The sequence below is a fragment of the Giraffa tippelskirchi genome, chromosome 1 (assembly GCF_054371585.1).
Source record: "Giraffa tippelskirchi isolate mGirTip1 chromosome 1, T2T-mGirTip1v1.2.pri, whole genome shotgun sequence".
Classification (NCBI taxonomy): Eukaryota; Metazoa; Chordata; class Mammalia; order Artiodactyla; family Giraffidae; genus Giraffa; species Giraffa tippelskirchi.
In genome coordinates, this window is record NC_137275.1 from 174,389,080 (window position 1) to 174,404,588 (window position 15,509).

General features: G+C 38.0%; 1 protein-coding gene across 17 annotated transcripts in view; it reads left to right on the forward strand.

The window, feature by feature from the left end:
- Positions 1–15,509, forward strand: part of LOC145538490 (uncharacterized) — a 388,991-nt gene that overhangs the window by 460 nt on the left and 373,022 nt on the right. The window lies entirely within an intron of this gene.

A 15,509-nucleotide genomic window follows, 5' to 3' on the forward strand; every position in this document is an offset into this window, starting at 1 on the left:
GGTGGGCAGATGGTAATGGCTTAGCCAGGATTTGAACCAAGCCTGCTCTGGGCTGTGGTGCCTCCTTGTCATACATGCGTCATGTGTTACTCTTCTTTTCTTGTACTCCTTATGGCACTTAGCCCTAAGCGTCATACCTATAATGAGCCTGTATCCTACCCTGTAGAAGGTTTTCTTTTGCTCAATTCATGAATTGATCACCTACCGCACTGGGTTCTGATCTCAGAAGATGCAGGTTAGGGACCACCAGTTGTCAGCATAGCACCAGCGGAGGTTTTCCCTTTGATCTAGTTTGAAGGATCCAGATATGTGAAGATTATAGTCTAGATAAATCGTGAGCTTTCCTGAAAGAAATTTACCAGTGAATTATCCCGTATGGATTAGAAGCCAATTTCTCTGGCCTTCCTGGAGTTATTTTCAATAAGGCAGTTGCCTTTCATGTCTAGAAAGTAAATACACCATTTATTGTAGCTTCATAGTGGAGCACTGTGTCAGTTTAAAATAGTCAGTACAATTTGGTCACTGTGAGCATGTCAGCTTGGTCCACTCTTTACTACCATATATAATTCTAGAGATTCTTATGCCTAGGAGAGAAGAAGCATTCTTGGGTGTCTAGGACAAGGGAAACATGTTATTATTCACAAGGTAGAAGCTTCAAAATAATAGGAAAGAACTGGAAAATCCTAGTGTAACATGGCTTTATCGAGTTTGAATCTTGTTTCTTTGGCTTACTTCATTGGAGTGTTTTCTTTCTCCTGTGTTTCTCCTGTAACACATTGTGTGTTACACATCAGGCATGTGACATGTAAAGGTTTCAGAACCCAGAATTGTATTGATCAGTGAAATTTTATTTATATATTTTAGTTTAAAATCTATTTAAAATAACACTGGACATAATTCATATATTATAAATTAGTTTTGCCCTCTGCCCTTGAGATTCTTTTTATAGTATGTCAAAGCAAATTCGGACTTCCATCCCCAATAAGATTTGAGGTTGGAGGACACAATAAGTTTTTCTCAGACCTAAATTATGTCTGAAAAAAGCGAGAAATATCATAAGCCCTATCTGACCTCTCTAGGAGCAGAAATGATTTACAGCCGTGGCATTTAACCATAATTCCTTGATCTCGTTTGAGAAGAGTTCAGTAAGGAACAATCTCTTGATTTTTGTTTCTTCTTTGTTTTCTTGTCTTGCTTACCAACAATCTGTTATAATCCACGAATTAATATGGCAGCAGGCTCAGTGGTCTCTGGAGCTCATTAAAGTAACTTTTTTTCCCTAAAATAACTTTAATTTCCTTGTTTTTCAGCTCCTCTTCTTTCCTTGCCCTTTACCATAACCGGAACTCATCAAAAGCTGACTGGCTTTGTGCAGACCCCTCTTAGTACAATCCTTCCTTAATTATTTTATTCATCACTCTGTTTCATTTTTTGCCTTCTAGAAATATGTTTAAATCTTTCTGTAGTTGATGACTTCCACAACCTCTTGGCTTTTATTAGCTTATTAATTTGGTATTTCTACACTTTTATTTAAATATGGTTTCAGAAGGGACAGAAAGTAAATATGTGCCCTAGTCTGCCATCTTGAGCTGAAAATCCCTGTCAATTTTAGCATCCAGCATTCCCATATGGAAAAAAAAAAAACCTTGGCATTAATAGGTGTAACACTCAAGATTTCAGCTTTTCTTGGGCAATCACTAAGAACTTAGTATGTGGTAATTTCTAATGGGAAAATAATAACTATTTCATGGAATTTATTTGAGGATTACATTAGATAATGAACATACAAACACTTTCTAAAGTTTAAAAGTCCATAAAAATGTTTTTTGTTATTGATTTATTGCTACTTCAATTTTACTTGACCTTGCTTATGTGAGAAGATGCCTTCTGATTTGTTGTTTTGAAAGTTAGATTATATTTTTCAACAGTTCAATGAAAACATCATTTCTGAAGGTTAAGGGTGAAGCTGTAAATGTTTCCTGATACTTGTCACTTTATAATATTTTCAGCAGCTAATTCACTCATGTATTCCTCCTCCCAATTTTGTTGTGGACCTACTACCAGCCAGATGCTTTCCATCAGGTGTTGGAAAACATTTTCCGGATTTTTAAATATGTGTCTTAGATTTGGTGGGCCATATACAGTTGCTGTAGCTTCTTCACCTCTTCTTTCTTCAGCAGCCTTTCAAAATGTGAGGCTCAGTATTAGCTCACCAGTCATAAAAAAACAAGCTGAGCTCACAATGATTTGTGAGCAATTATTTGCCAGTCCCTGCTCTACATTGTCACTGAATAAGAGGTGCGTTTTTGAGTAAATCATGTCTTTGAGTCAACTCTTGGTCTTCTGGAGCTTGTCCTTACTCTCTTGCAGGCTCTAATCAACAGGGCATTCAGAGAGATCCTGTTAAAACATAAATCAGATCCTATTGCTCAGATCTCTTCAGTGACTTACTCCAAGCAGAAAGCAAAGTCTCCACAGGCCTAGAAATCTGGGCCTCTGTTTCCTCCTTGACTTGTTCCTTCTCCTCTCTACCTTGCTCACTCTATTTCTCACACACTGACATCCTTTCTGTTCCTTGAATACTCTAGGCATATTTTTGCCTCCTTTTCTTTCCATCTGACTGTTCCCACTGCTGGTAATATTCATTCCCCAGATATGCACCTTGCTCCCTTCCACAACCACCTTAAATTCCTTCATAAATTTTATCTTCCCCATAAAGCCTTCATTTATTACTTAATTTCAAGTGGCAGATACCTTATATCAGCCATCTCCATCTCCCTACAATGCTTTCTGTTTTTTCTCTAGCACTTACCTGATATTCTAGTTATTCTATGCATCTATTTAATTTTTATTTACATGTTTATACTTATGTTTTTATATTTGCTTGTTTATTTTTGTCTACCCCCTCAGTTGGAGAGAGGGTATATTCATCTATGTTGATCACTGCTGTGTCATCAACCTATAAAACATACTGAAGAAAGGTGCCTGAAATTTGACAAGGGATTAAGAAATTGGCCACGTAACTAAATATGTACATAAATTAATGAACAAATCTCCAGGGCTTCTGGATTGAGAGCTAATGAAAAGAGGAAGGCAAATGGTTGGGGCAGGGTACTACAAGAAGTAGAATTTGGAATACTCTGATAGCTATCCCAATAGATAAGGTCTTGTTAGTTTAGATAGTTTTAATGAGCGAGCTGGGAACTAGGGACACAGTATCAAGATTTTTATAATGTATTGTGTAGAGTTCTTTTTAAGTGTGCACAGATATCACTGAAAATCTATGAATGTGTGCATGCCTATATTACTTTATTTAGTGCTTTACAAGAGCCCCTCAAGGACAGGGTTATTATAAGTATCAGTATCTTTCCTTTATGATGAGCTTAATTTGTTCAAAATTATATCATAATTTATTTGCAACTTTGAAACTAGACTTAGTTTTTGAGTGTACCCTCCCTAGAAATCTGTGACATTGATAAAACCAACAAACATGTGTTCAGCTTCCAATGATACACATACTACAAACTCAATTATGGGCCATCCATTTTAATGAAGGCAAGAAGTGATTTAACAAATACAGAGCAAAGAGAATATTAAGTTTTGTCCTCCGTTAATATTAGTAATGGATAAAGTGGATTCCAACACCTTCAAGATAGTTTGAGACCATCATCTCTGTGTCGTGGCAGAGGGATATTCAGCCAGGATATTGTTCTCTGTCACTCAGAAAAATACCCGCAATGTATAATGATACTTACTGAGTCAGATATGGGACATTTGAGTGATTAGGAGTCCTTTAGCATGATTCTTTCAGATGCCTTAGCTACAAGATGAAGCTAGCAGCTTTGGACACTTTCAGCAATGAAGAGTTTTTGGATGTTAATTTTCGTGCTGAATGAAATGAGCTTATTTCTTCTTGAAAGCCTCCCACATACCATTTCTAACCTCTGTTTTCTGTTTGGAAAGACTTTTAGAAATTAAAGATCAAGATAAAAAATAAATCACAACTAAAATGATACATGGAATATTTTTCTGACTTAAAGGACCCTGCAGAGTTAAATATGGCCCAGTTCAAATCTGAGCTACTAAGGCTTCTCTGGTAGCTCAGATGGTAAAGAATCTGCTTGCAATGCAGGAGACCTGGTTTCAATCCCTGGGTTGGGAAGATCCCCTGGAGAAGCAAATGGAAACCCATTCCAGTATTCTTGCCTGGAAAATCCCATGGACAGAGGAGCTTGGCAGGCTACAGTCCATAGGGTCACAAAGAGTCAGACAGTACTGAAGTGACTTAGCACTAACACAGTTCAAATGTTAATTTCATTTTAATGTGTATATTGGAGTGGAATCTTCAAGGTACCAGAAAACAAGAATTCACCCTACCTACTTGAAACTGCAGCACAGCACGCACACTTCAGTTACCAGTTCTGTTCATTCCACAGAATTATCTTCATAAAACATAGTGTTCTATATACCTGGGATGTATCTCACTTAGTTTTAAGAACTTCCAGATAACTCTTCACACATAGTGTTACAATTCCAGTCTTGCCAAGTCCTGCACCAGTTACATAGAACACAGCACATTTATTTCTCTGGATTGTTCAGATCCCAGTGAGAGAAGAATGGAGTGGGATCAAAGAGATCAGGATTCTTGTCCCAGATTTACCATAAAATAATTGTGTTCTCAGGAAAATTGTAGTTATTTTAGACCCCTTTCCTTTTATTTCCAGAGTTGCACTGTTCAGTTCAGTTCAGTCGCTCAATCGTGTCCGACTCTTTGCGACCCCATGAATCGCAGCACGCCAGGCCTCCCTGTCCATCACCAGCTCCCGGAGTTTACCCAAACTCATGTCCATTGAGTCAGTGATGCAATCCAACTTTCTCATCCTCTGTCGTCCCCTTCTCCTCCTGCCCCCAATCCTTCCCAGCATCAGGGTCTTTTCCAGTGAGTCAGCTCCTCGCATGACGTGGCCAAAGTATTGGAGTTTGAGCTTCAGCATCAGTCCTTCCAATGAACACCCAGGACTGATCTCCTTTAGGATGGACTAGTTGGATCTCCTTGCAGTCCAAGGGACGCTCAAGAGTCTTCTCCAGCACCACAGTTCAAAAGCATCAATTCTTCGGCGCTCAGCTTTCTTCACCGTCCAACTCTCACATCCATACATGACCACTGGACCATAGCCTTGACTAGACGGACCATTGTTGGCAGAGTAATGTCTCTGCTTTTCAATATGCTATCTAGGTTGGTCATAACTTTCCTTCCAAGGAGTAAACGTCTTTTAATTTCATGGCGGCTGTCACCATCTGGAGTGATTTTGGAGCCCAAAAAATAAAGCCTGACACTGTTTCCCCATCTACTTTCCATGAAGTGATGGGACTGGATGCCATGATCTTAGTTTTCTGAACGTTGAGCTTTAAGCCAACTTTTTCACTCTCCTCTTTCACTTTCATCAAGAGGCTCCTTAGTTCTTCTTCACTTTCTGCCATAAGGGTGGTGTCATCTACATATCTGAGGTTATTGATATTTCTCCTGGCAATCTTGATTCCAGCTTGTGTTTCTTCCAGCCCAGCGTTTCTCATGATGTACTCTGCATATAAGTTAAATAAGCAGGGTGACAATGTACAGCCTTGACGTACTCCTTTTCCTATTTGGAACCAGTCTGTTGTTCCATGTCCAGTTCTAACTGTTGCTTCCTGACCTGCATACAGGTTTCTCAAGAGACAGGTCAGATGGTCTGGTATTCCCATCTCTTTCAGAGAGTTGCACTAGATGACACCAAATAACATCCCACTCTTTGCAGTAATAGCTTCGATGTTATTGGTATTCTGAAACAAATGAAGACAATGACACATGAAGCTGTGCGCCATCTCTGTAACTATGTTTTTAGAGTTGCCTCTGTTTTAAAAATGATAAGATGGCTGAGCACAGAAGTAGATGTTTTGACCAGAGAGGCTCCAAAGTAAATGCAACTAAACCACAATTTTCCTTCTTTCCCGAAGCTCACTTAACTGAACATAGGCTGCTGGATATTAAGCTGTAAAGCATATTATCAGTGTATTTTAAAAGAAGCTATTCCTCTAAGATTTCTAATTAATAGCAGGAAGTTTTGAAATTCTTAAAAGATCATCTGATCTTGTGAGATTTACAGCTCCATTTTCCAGTCAAGCAAGTTGAGTTAGGGCATCTGAACTTCTGGATGCATCTCAGAACTAAAATTCTGAACCTCTTGAGTTTTTCTTCATGCTGTCAGAAATTCATGCCAGATAATCCTTTTAATAGAGAGTATGTACAGACTTGTATATTTTCATATAAGAAAGCAATGTGGTAAGTCAGAATGGAAGTGAAGCCCTCAGTCTCAGAGGGGTACTGAGCTCCTGGTGAAATATAGCCATCATTTCTTCAAAATAGAAAAGCAGTTATTTGAAGTTATTAACACCAAATGACTATTGATACGTTTATCTGTGATACATGTATTTACTGTGCCAACTAGGTGTGTTCTCTTTGGGAAGTCTGTTTAAGACACAGATTGTTTATTTTTGTTTGTTTTCCCACGAAGATCATGACCTTCTCATCAGGAACATCTATATTTTACTAACATCTGGAACCACCAGCTAACATGGTGTCTAGAATGTAGCCAATGAATATGAAATAAATGAACACATTTTTAAAGTAAGGGCCAGGGCATGGGCAAATATAAATTTTTTGTTTTCAGTCATAACGTGATTGAAACATGTAAATGATACAGACAACAAGCTCTACAGTAATTCAAAGAAGGCATAGAACAGATAACCTGTAAGAATCTATTGTATAGCACAGGGAGCTATACTTGATATTTTGTAATAACTTATTAATGGAAAAGAATCTGATAAAGGACATATATATAAATTAATCACTGAACTGTACACCTGAAACTATCATGGCGTTGTAAATCAACTATACTTCAATTTAAAAAACAGACAGACAACAAAAGACACCAAGAAGTCATAGCTGTTCTTATGATATTTCCATAGAGAAGCCAAATGAGGAAGAGAGAGATAGCTTTTGAATTAACCAGAGGAGGAGTCACAGAGAACCTAGGCTTGGACCTGAACTTGAGTTTACATTAAGATTGCAGTGCAGGTAAAGATGTACGTAATCACATACACTCACTATAGTGAGACTAGCTGAAGTTATGAGTGTCATTCAAGATCCCAAAGCAAGTGCAGTATGGAGTCAAAATTTTAAGTGACACCTAATACACTAAAAACAAACAAACAAACAAACAAACAAAAAACAAGCCCTTTCTGTGATACTGTGTTGTCATTGAAATAGTTTTGTTTCTTTTTGCTAGATTATGGTAAAATTGGTTCTAGTGTTTCCTGCAGTAATTACTAGTTCTGTTTATCCCCTCTAGAGCTGATCTTCAAAATTTCCATTACAGTGGTTTTGCCAAAATGAAACATACAAATATTCATGATGCCTGTATCCAAGTATTTCTTCTGTTGTTCCCTGCTTTTCTTCTAGGATTATATGAACAATTCACTATCTTGAATTATGCTTTTCCCTCCTCCAAGAATTCTCTCCTCCCTATTGGGCACCTGGAAAATCCACTTCATTTGTCAAAATTCAGTTTACATATTATCTCTTTTGTGCTGTCTTCTGTTTAGTGTTGTGATCACACTTTCCTTTTTGCTCCCATTACACTTTTGCATACTTGATTGTTGCAATTGCTACACTGTATTGTAGTTGGATTTTTTACATATCTCGGGCTTCTTCTGGGCAACATTCCTTGGGGCCAGGGACTACCTTTTCTTCATCTATTGATGCAGCCTTAGCATGTTACTTGTTATGAAGTAGTTAATATAAAAATGAGATTTGAATAAACTTAAAAAGGTAGGTACATATGACTTATTATCACTTTCCAGACATAACAGGAAAAAATATTACTGTTGGTGCTGAATGTTCACTTCTACTGTAGTGAATGGTGGTGGTACTTGACTCCACTTATAATGTTTTACCCACCATTTAATGTATTTCTACCCGATATCTCTTCTTTATTTCCACCTATGTATTTATTGCTAATCCAAGTAAAGCAGGAACGAGGGTAGGGCTAGGTTATACTTGGCTGGAATAGTCAAGACATTGTGTGACTTTTTGGTGAGAAAATCCTAACGCATAAGAGGTCTACATCTTCCCTTTGAGGCATATGGAGGGCTCTGCCTCTAAAGAGTTTTATTAGCAACTAATCAAGATGTTTTTGCACGAGGCTCCTGATTAGCTATTAGTAATACTAAGAGTAAATCAGAACTAAAGTAGTTTCTGATTTGTTTTACATTGTAAATGTAGGTTATTATTTTTTAATGCTGGGGGTGGTGGTGGTGGGGAGTGAGGGAATGGTCTTTTCCCATCTTTATGTTTCAATCCTGTCAAGAGAGATCTTAGGGTAATTTCAGCCCTGCTTCTTTACTTACTCCACCCCAGGGTGATCATGTGACTTATATAGGAAGCTTGAAAAGAATTAAGTGGGCATGTTTGTCTTAACTAATTCTGTTCTCTCCCTTGAGAGTGAGAGTTGGTGTCTTCTGTTTCTGTCATCCTGTTCAGTTATGGACTAGTAATTTCTGGGGTTCAGTTATGGGGTCATTTCATTCAAACTGGATTCTAAGCCAGGGTTAGATCAGTACCAGGACTATTTTGACCTCCATCTTCGCTCTTTTATCTTGTTTCTTAATTAACTCCATACCTAGGTGTAATTAAGGTGTTATACCTGTTGTACTTGCACAAATGCATCATTTGGTATGTTACCTGGAAACACTGAGAAATAAAAAGAAAGGAGCAGACTTTTTGGAGAGGAAAATGTTCACGTGGAAATGTTTTGGTGCATCCATGCAAGGTAGTCTTGTGCCTTGATCTTTAACGTGTGGTGGGATGTTGGGACCTTTGACTATTTGAAAATACTTCGGCTTATGCAGTTAACTGCTGAAGTCTAGAAAAGGTTTAATGTATGCTGTATTAGTTTCCAGTACCTGCTATAACAAATCAGCATAAACTTGGAGGCTTAACATAATAAAAATGTACTATCTCACAGCTCTAGAGGTCGAAAGTCTGATATCAAGGTGTCGGTAGGGCTGCCCTCCCTAAAGGTATTCTAGGGGAGAGTCCACTCCTTGTCTCTTTGAGCTTCTGGTGGTTAGTAGCTTCCTTGGCTTGAGGCCGCATCACTTAGTCTCTGTTTTCACTCCCTTTGTGTGTCTGTATCTTCTCTTTCATCTGGTCCAAATTGCCCTCTGCCCTTCTTGTTTAATAAGGACAATTATCATCATATTAAGAACCCATCTGATTAATACAGGATGGGAATCCCATCTCAAGATCCTTAATGAAACTTGCAAAGACCTTGTTTCCAAGTGAGGTAACAGTTAAGAGTTAGAACATGAATATATCCTTTTGGGGGTCATCATTCAACCCACTATACCAACAATAAGACTCGGCAGTTGGCTGCAGTTTATTGCATGGGAGAGTGGCTGTTTCTGTCAAGCCACTTAAGTAAAGGTCTGGCATAAAGAAAAGGGGCCCTAGGGAATTTCAGGTGGCTGAGCGAATAACTGGAGCAGAATGAATAGGGCACCTGGAGGATCTTTAGTATACAGAGAACTTTACCTGGCTCTTAACTTTGGGGTGGGCAGGAGTTTACAGGGCAGGAAATACTCAGGCAGCTGCTCACCTTGGCTTACTCTTCAGGTAGTTTTTTTCCCAAGCAGGCTTGACTGAGACAAAGACTTAGTTGTAAGGAAAGTATATTTTACAGGACTTGTCAGCATTGACACATATGGTTACCATAGGCTCAAGTTAATCCTTTTACATGTGGATCCAAACTAACATGGAATTTGTCAGTTACATTGGAGAAAGAAATGTTCTCTAAAAGGCAGGCTTCTTTGGTCTATGCAGTTCCACAGCCAGAGGCAGTGAAAATGGCTATGGAGCCGTAGGATCATAGAAAATCTACACATCATAACTGGAGGTATAATGTTACTGGATAGAACCCATAATCAGGTCAGTACTGCAGTGTGAACAAGATCATCAAAGAGGAAGGATGACTCAAAAGTCCATGTGTGATAGGTGCTCAGGGCTGTGTGTTGCACATGGCAAATTCATAGCGAACAATCAACCTTAGGCCAGAAAATTCCTCCTGGTTCTAAGTTTGCAGGTCAGGAATTTCAGATAAATGGCACAGACTAATGGACATCCTAGTGAGGCTAAAATCAAAGAGACTTTATCTTTCAAATGCCATTGAGTTTCTGCTATGTTCTTTGATAATTTCTGTACTGGATTTTGGGAATGAAAACGTACCTAGTTTCATTATTCTAGGAGTGGGGACTGGCTTGCTTTTGAGATTGTTTAAATTGTGGGCATAATGCTGTAATCTCAGATTGAATCTTAGTAACTCTTTAAAATCTTTAAAAGCATGGTTCATGAAAGACTTGATAAACTGATAGAACAGCCAAGATCCTGAGAGACCCAAGCCAATGTCAGTAACAAGTCCAAGCTGTAGATATGGAAGAATCCCTCAGTCCACTGAGACACGGAAAGCCCTGCCACTGAGAATGAATTAAAACATACATTTGGGAGGATTATTTCTGGACATTTAAGGACTTCAGATTTTTAACCCAGCATAACAAGGAAACTTGATTTAAAAAAAAAAAAAGTGAGGTCTTCAACTTTGTTTTTCTTTCTCAAGATTGCTTTGGTTATTGAGGGTTCTTTATGGTTACATATACATTTTAGACTAATCTCTTCTATTTCTTAAAAAATAGGGGATTTTGATAGGTATTGCACTAAAATGTAGATAGCTCTGTGTAATATAGACATTTTAACATATTAAGTTTTCTAATTCGTAAACATGGGATATCGTTCCATTTATGTCTTCCTTAATTTCTTTCAATAACATTTTGTAGTTTTCAGTGTGCAAGTCTTTCCTGTCTTTAGTTAAGTTTATTCATATTTTGTTATTTTTGATACTATTATAAATGAAATTGTTCTCCTGATTTCTTTTTTAGATTGTTAATTGTTAGTGTACAGAAGTGCAAGTAATGTGTGTATGCTGCTTTTGTATTCTGCAAACAAACTGCTAAGTTTATTAGTTCTAATAGATTTTTTTGTGAACTATTTAGCATTTTCTGCATCTTTTTTCAGTATGTTCACTTTCAGCCTAAGTGTATCCTTAATTCTAGGTGACATTTTCACTTCCATCTTAGGTTTTCATCTTTTAAAAAAATTATTTTACCATTAATTTTTTTATTTTAATAATCATATTTATATTTTGGCTGTACTGGGTCTTCATTGCTGTGCAAGCTTTTCTCTAGTTGTGGCATTCAGAGTTTACTCTCTTTGCAGTGCGTGGGCTTCTCACTGCAGTGGTTTTTCTTGTTGTGGAGCATGGACTCGAGGGTGTGTGGGCTTCAGTCACTGTGGTGTGTGGGCTCAGAGTTGTGGTTCCCAGTCTCTAGAGCACAGGCTCAGTAGTTGTGGCTCAGGGGCTTAGTTGCTTCGTGGCATGTGGGGTCTTCCCAGATAGGAATCAAACCCAGGTCCCCTGCATTGGCAGGCACATTCTTTACCAGTGAGCCACCAGAGAAGCCCCTTAGGCTTTCATCTTAATTCTCAATATATTCAGGCTTAGTTGGGTATATCTCTTGCTCCTCTTCCCTGTACCTGACCATGCCTGGAATAGGAGGTGCCTCTACAAACCTGTGTTGATTTATTTTAAACGACATAAGTGCAAGTACATGTTCATTTCCCTCTGGAAAAGGGGGTTACATTCCACAAGATTTGAATATTAAGTCTTTAAACTTTGTTGAACCCATAGATTAATAAATAGTTGCATAATTACCCTCCTCTACACCACTCTAAGATAATCATATCAAAGTATGGCTATTAATTGTTTTAATTGCAAAGAAATAATAGGCAAAGAGAAAGAAATCGCTTCTCAAAAGAAATTATTCCACTAAAGTAAAGACTAAAGGTCAGAGTCAAATTTATATGGGATTTGTGACTATTCTAAGTGATAAAGGACTCTGACAAGAAATATTGCAGTGCTGATTGCTATTATCATCTTTTCACTTTCCATTACAGTTGTTTGTATTATTCTCATGAGATTTTACTTAAGTTATCAAGACTTTTATAATAGTCAAATTAGAAAAACAAAAACCAAAGTATCTTGAAATGCCAATACAAAGAAAAATGAGTCAGAACATGAAAAATGTTTTAGACAAGTTGACAACATATATTCTTTGCTCATTTCTTTTTGAGACAAGTTCCATCTTATTCACACCCACATGTACAATACACTGAATAAAATACAACCAATCACCCTATGGTGATGAAAAACAAAAGACAGGATGGTTCTAGAAATTTCTTCTGTCTATTCCTAGTGTGTTGCTGCATCTGGCAAAATAAGCATGTTGAAATGTTCTCTAAATTTTTGTGTTTTATTTTATAATAATTTGCTTATTTATCTTAATATAAATATTAAAAAAACTTGAAATATTTTAACAGTTGGCATATGAGTTTCCCCACCTATTTTCTCTAATGTTCCCTTTGCCTCCTATAATGATCTTTTAGAATAGCCTGCATATACCACTCACATACTCTGCAGACTCTACAGCCCCATACATGTGCAAAAATAGCTTCTAGGGATGGATTAGAATACATTGGATTGAATTAGGAAGGCTGTAGAATACATAGTTTTTCATCTCAACATTTCAAAAATACCTTTGGAAATTTTGCACTCAAGTTTGAGTGCAAATTCCATTGACTTACCAAATGCATTTCAGGTATACCTAGGTATGTCCAGTAAAATGGTGAGAGGAATATTTAAATAAGCAAGCGAAAAGAAATCAGCAAAAGGATATATTATAACAAAAAGGCAGGTATCATGAGTCAATCAAGTAATCCCAGAAACATATCCACACATATAAGGACAATTAACTTACAAAAGAGGTGCAAAGCCGGTTTAGAAGAGAAAGGATAGTCTTCTTGACAAATGGTCCTGGAAACATGTAGTACATGTGTAATATCCATAGATAGCCATATGCAAGACTATGAGTTTTGATCCCTACCTCACACCATATAAAGAATTAATTAAAAATAGATCAAAACATAAATCTGTTAAACTTGGACAAAATCTGTTTGACCTTGGTTAAGCAAAGATTTCCTACAGATGACACCAAAAACAAGATCCGTAAAAGAAAAAAAGTGATAAAGTAAGTTTCATCTTTGAAAGACATTATTAATCAAGGAAAAGCTACAGATTGGAAGAAAACATTTTCAAATTATAAATTTGAAAAGACTTGTATCTGTAACATAAATAGAACTCAAAACTCAATAATTAGAAACTTTTTTAAAAAAATGAGCAAAAATATTTAAAAAGAGATCCTACCAAGAAGATGTGTGGATGTCAAATAAGCACATGAAGTTGCTCAATGTAATCAATTATTAGCTAAAAGAAAAAAAACACAGGAGATACCACTGCACACCTGTTGAATGGCTAAAATTAGAGTCCAACCACACTAAGTATTGGTGAGGCAGTGTAAAAATTGAAAGTGTTATACACTACTTGTTGTTGCTGTTGTTGTTCAGTCACTAAGTCATGGCCAACTCTTTGTAACCCCATGGACTGTAGCACGACAAGCTACTCTGTCCTCCACTGTCTTCTGAAGTTTGCTCAAATTCATGTCCATTGAGTCAGTGATGCTATCTAACCATCTCATTCTCTGCTTCCTTCTCCTTTTGTCCTTAGTCTTTCAAAAGCATCCGAGTCTTTTTCAGTGAGTTAGCTCTTTGCATCAGGTGGCCAAAGTATTGGAGCTTCAGCTTCAGCATCAATCTGTCCAATGAATATTCAGAATTGATTTCCTTTAGGGTTGACTTGTTTGATCTCCTTACTGACCAGGAGACTCTCAAGAGTCTTATCCAGCACCACAATATGAAATCAATCAGTTCTTTAGTGTTCAATCTTCTTTATGGTCCAACTGTCACATTCTCACATGCTGCTGCTGCTAAGTTGCGTCAGTCGTGTCCGACTCTGTGCGACCCCATAGACAGCAGCCTACCAGGCTCCCCCATCCCTGGGATTCTCTAGGCAAGAACACTGGAGTGGGTTGCCATTTCCTTTTCCAATGCATGAAAGTGAAAAGTGAAGTCGCTCAGTCATGTCCGACTCTTCACGACCCCATGGACTGCAGCCCACCAGGCTCCTCCATCCATGGGACTTTCCAGGCAAGAGTACTGGAGTGGGTTGCCATTGCCTTCTCTGCATTCATACATGACTACTGGGAAAACCATAAGTTTGACTATATGGACCTTTGTTGGCAAAGTAATGTCTCTGCTTTTTAATATGCTATCTAGGTTCGTCATAACTTTCCTTCAAAGGAATAACGTCTTTTAATTTCATTGCTGCAATCACCATCAGCAGTGATTTTGGAGCCCAGAAAAATAAAGTCAGCCACTGTTTCCACTGTTTGCCCGTCTATCTGCCATTAAGCGATGGGTCCAGATGCCATGATCTTAGTTTTCTGAATGTTGAGCTTTAAGCCAACTTTTTCACTCTCCTCTTTCACTTTCATCAAGAGGCTCTTTAGTTCTTCTTCACTTTCTGCCATAAGGGTGGTGTCATCTGCATATCTGAGGTTATACATATTTCTCCTGGCAATCTTGATTCCAGCTTGTGCTTCCTCCAGCCCAGCGTTTCTCGTGATGTCCTCTGCATATAGGTTAAATAAGCAGGGTGACAATATACAGCCTTGATGTACTCCTTTTCCTATTTGGAACCAGTCTGTTGTTCCATGTCCAGTTCTAACTGTTGCTTCCTGACCTGCATACAGGTTTCTCAAGAGGCAGTTCAGGTGGTCTGGTATTCCCATTTCTTTCAGAATTTCCCACAGTATATTGTGATCCACACAGTCAAAGGCTTTGGCATAGTCAATAAGCAGAGATAGATGTTTTTCTGGTACTCGCTTGCTTTTTCGATGATCCAGCAGATGTTGGCAATTTGATCTCTGGTTCCCCTGCCTTTTCTAAAACCAGTGTGAACATCTGGAAGTTCACAGTTCATGTATTGCTGAAGCCTGGCTTGGAGAATTTTAAGCATTTCTTTACTAGCATGTGAGATGAGTGCAATAGTGTGGTACTTCAAGCATTTTTTGGCATTGCCTTTCTTTAGGATTGGAATGAAAACTGATCTTTTCCAGTCCTGTGGCCACTGCTGAGTTTTCCAAATTTGCTGGCATATTGAATGCAGCACTTCCACAGTGTCATCTTTCAGGATTTGAAATAGCTTGACTGGAATTCCACCACCTCCACTAGCTTTGTTCATAGTGATGCTTCCTAAGTCCTGCTTGACTTCACATTCCAGGATGTTTGGCTCTAGGTGAGTAATCACACCATTGTGATTATCTGGGTCATGAAGATCTTTTTTGTACAGTTCTTCTGTGTATTCTTGCCACCTCTTCTTAATATCTTCTGCTTCTGTTAGGTCCCT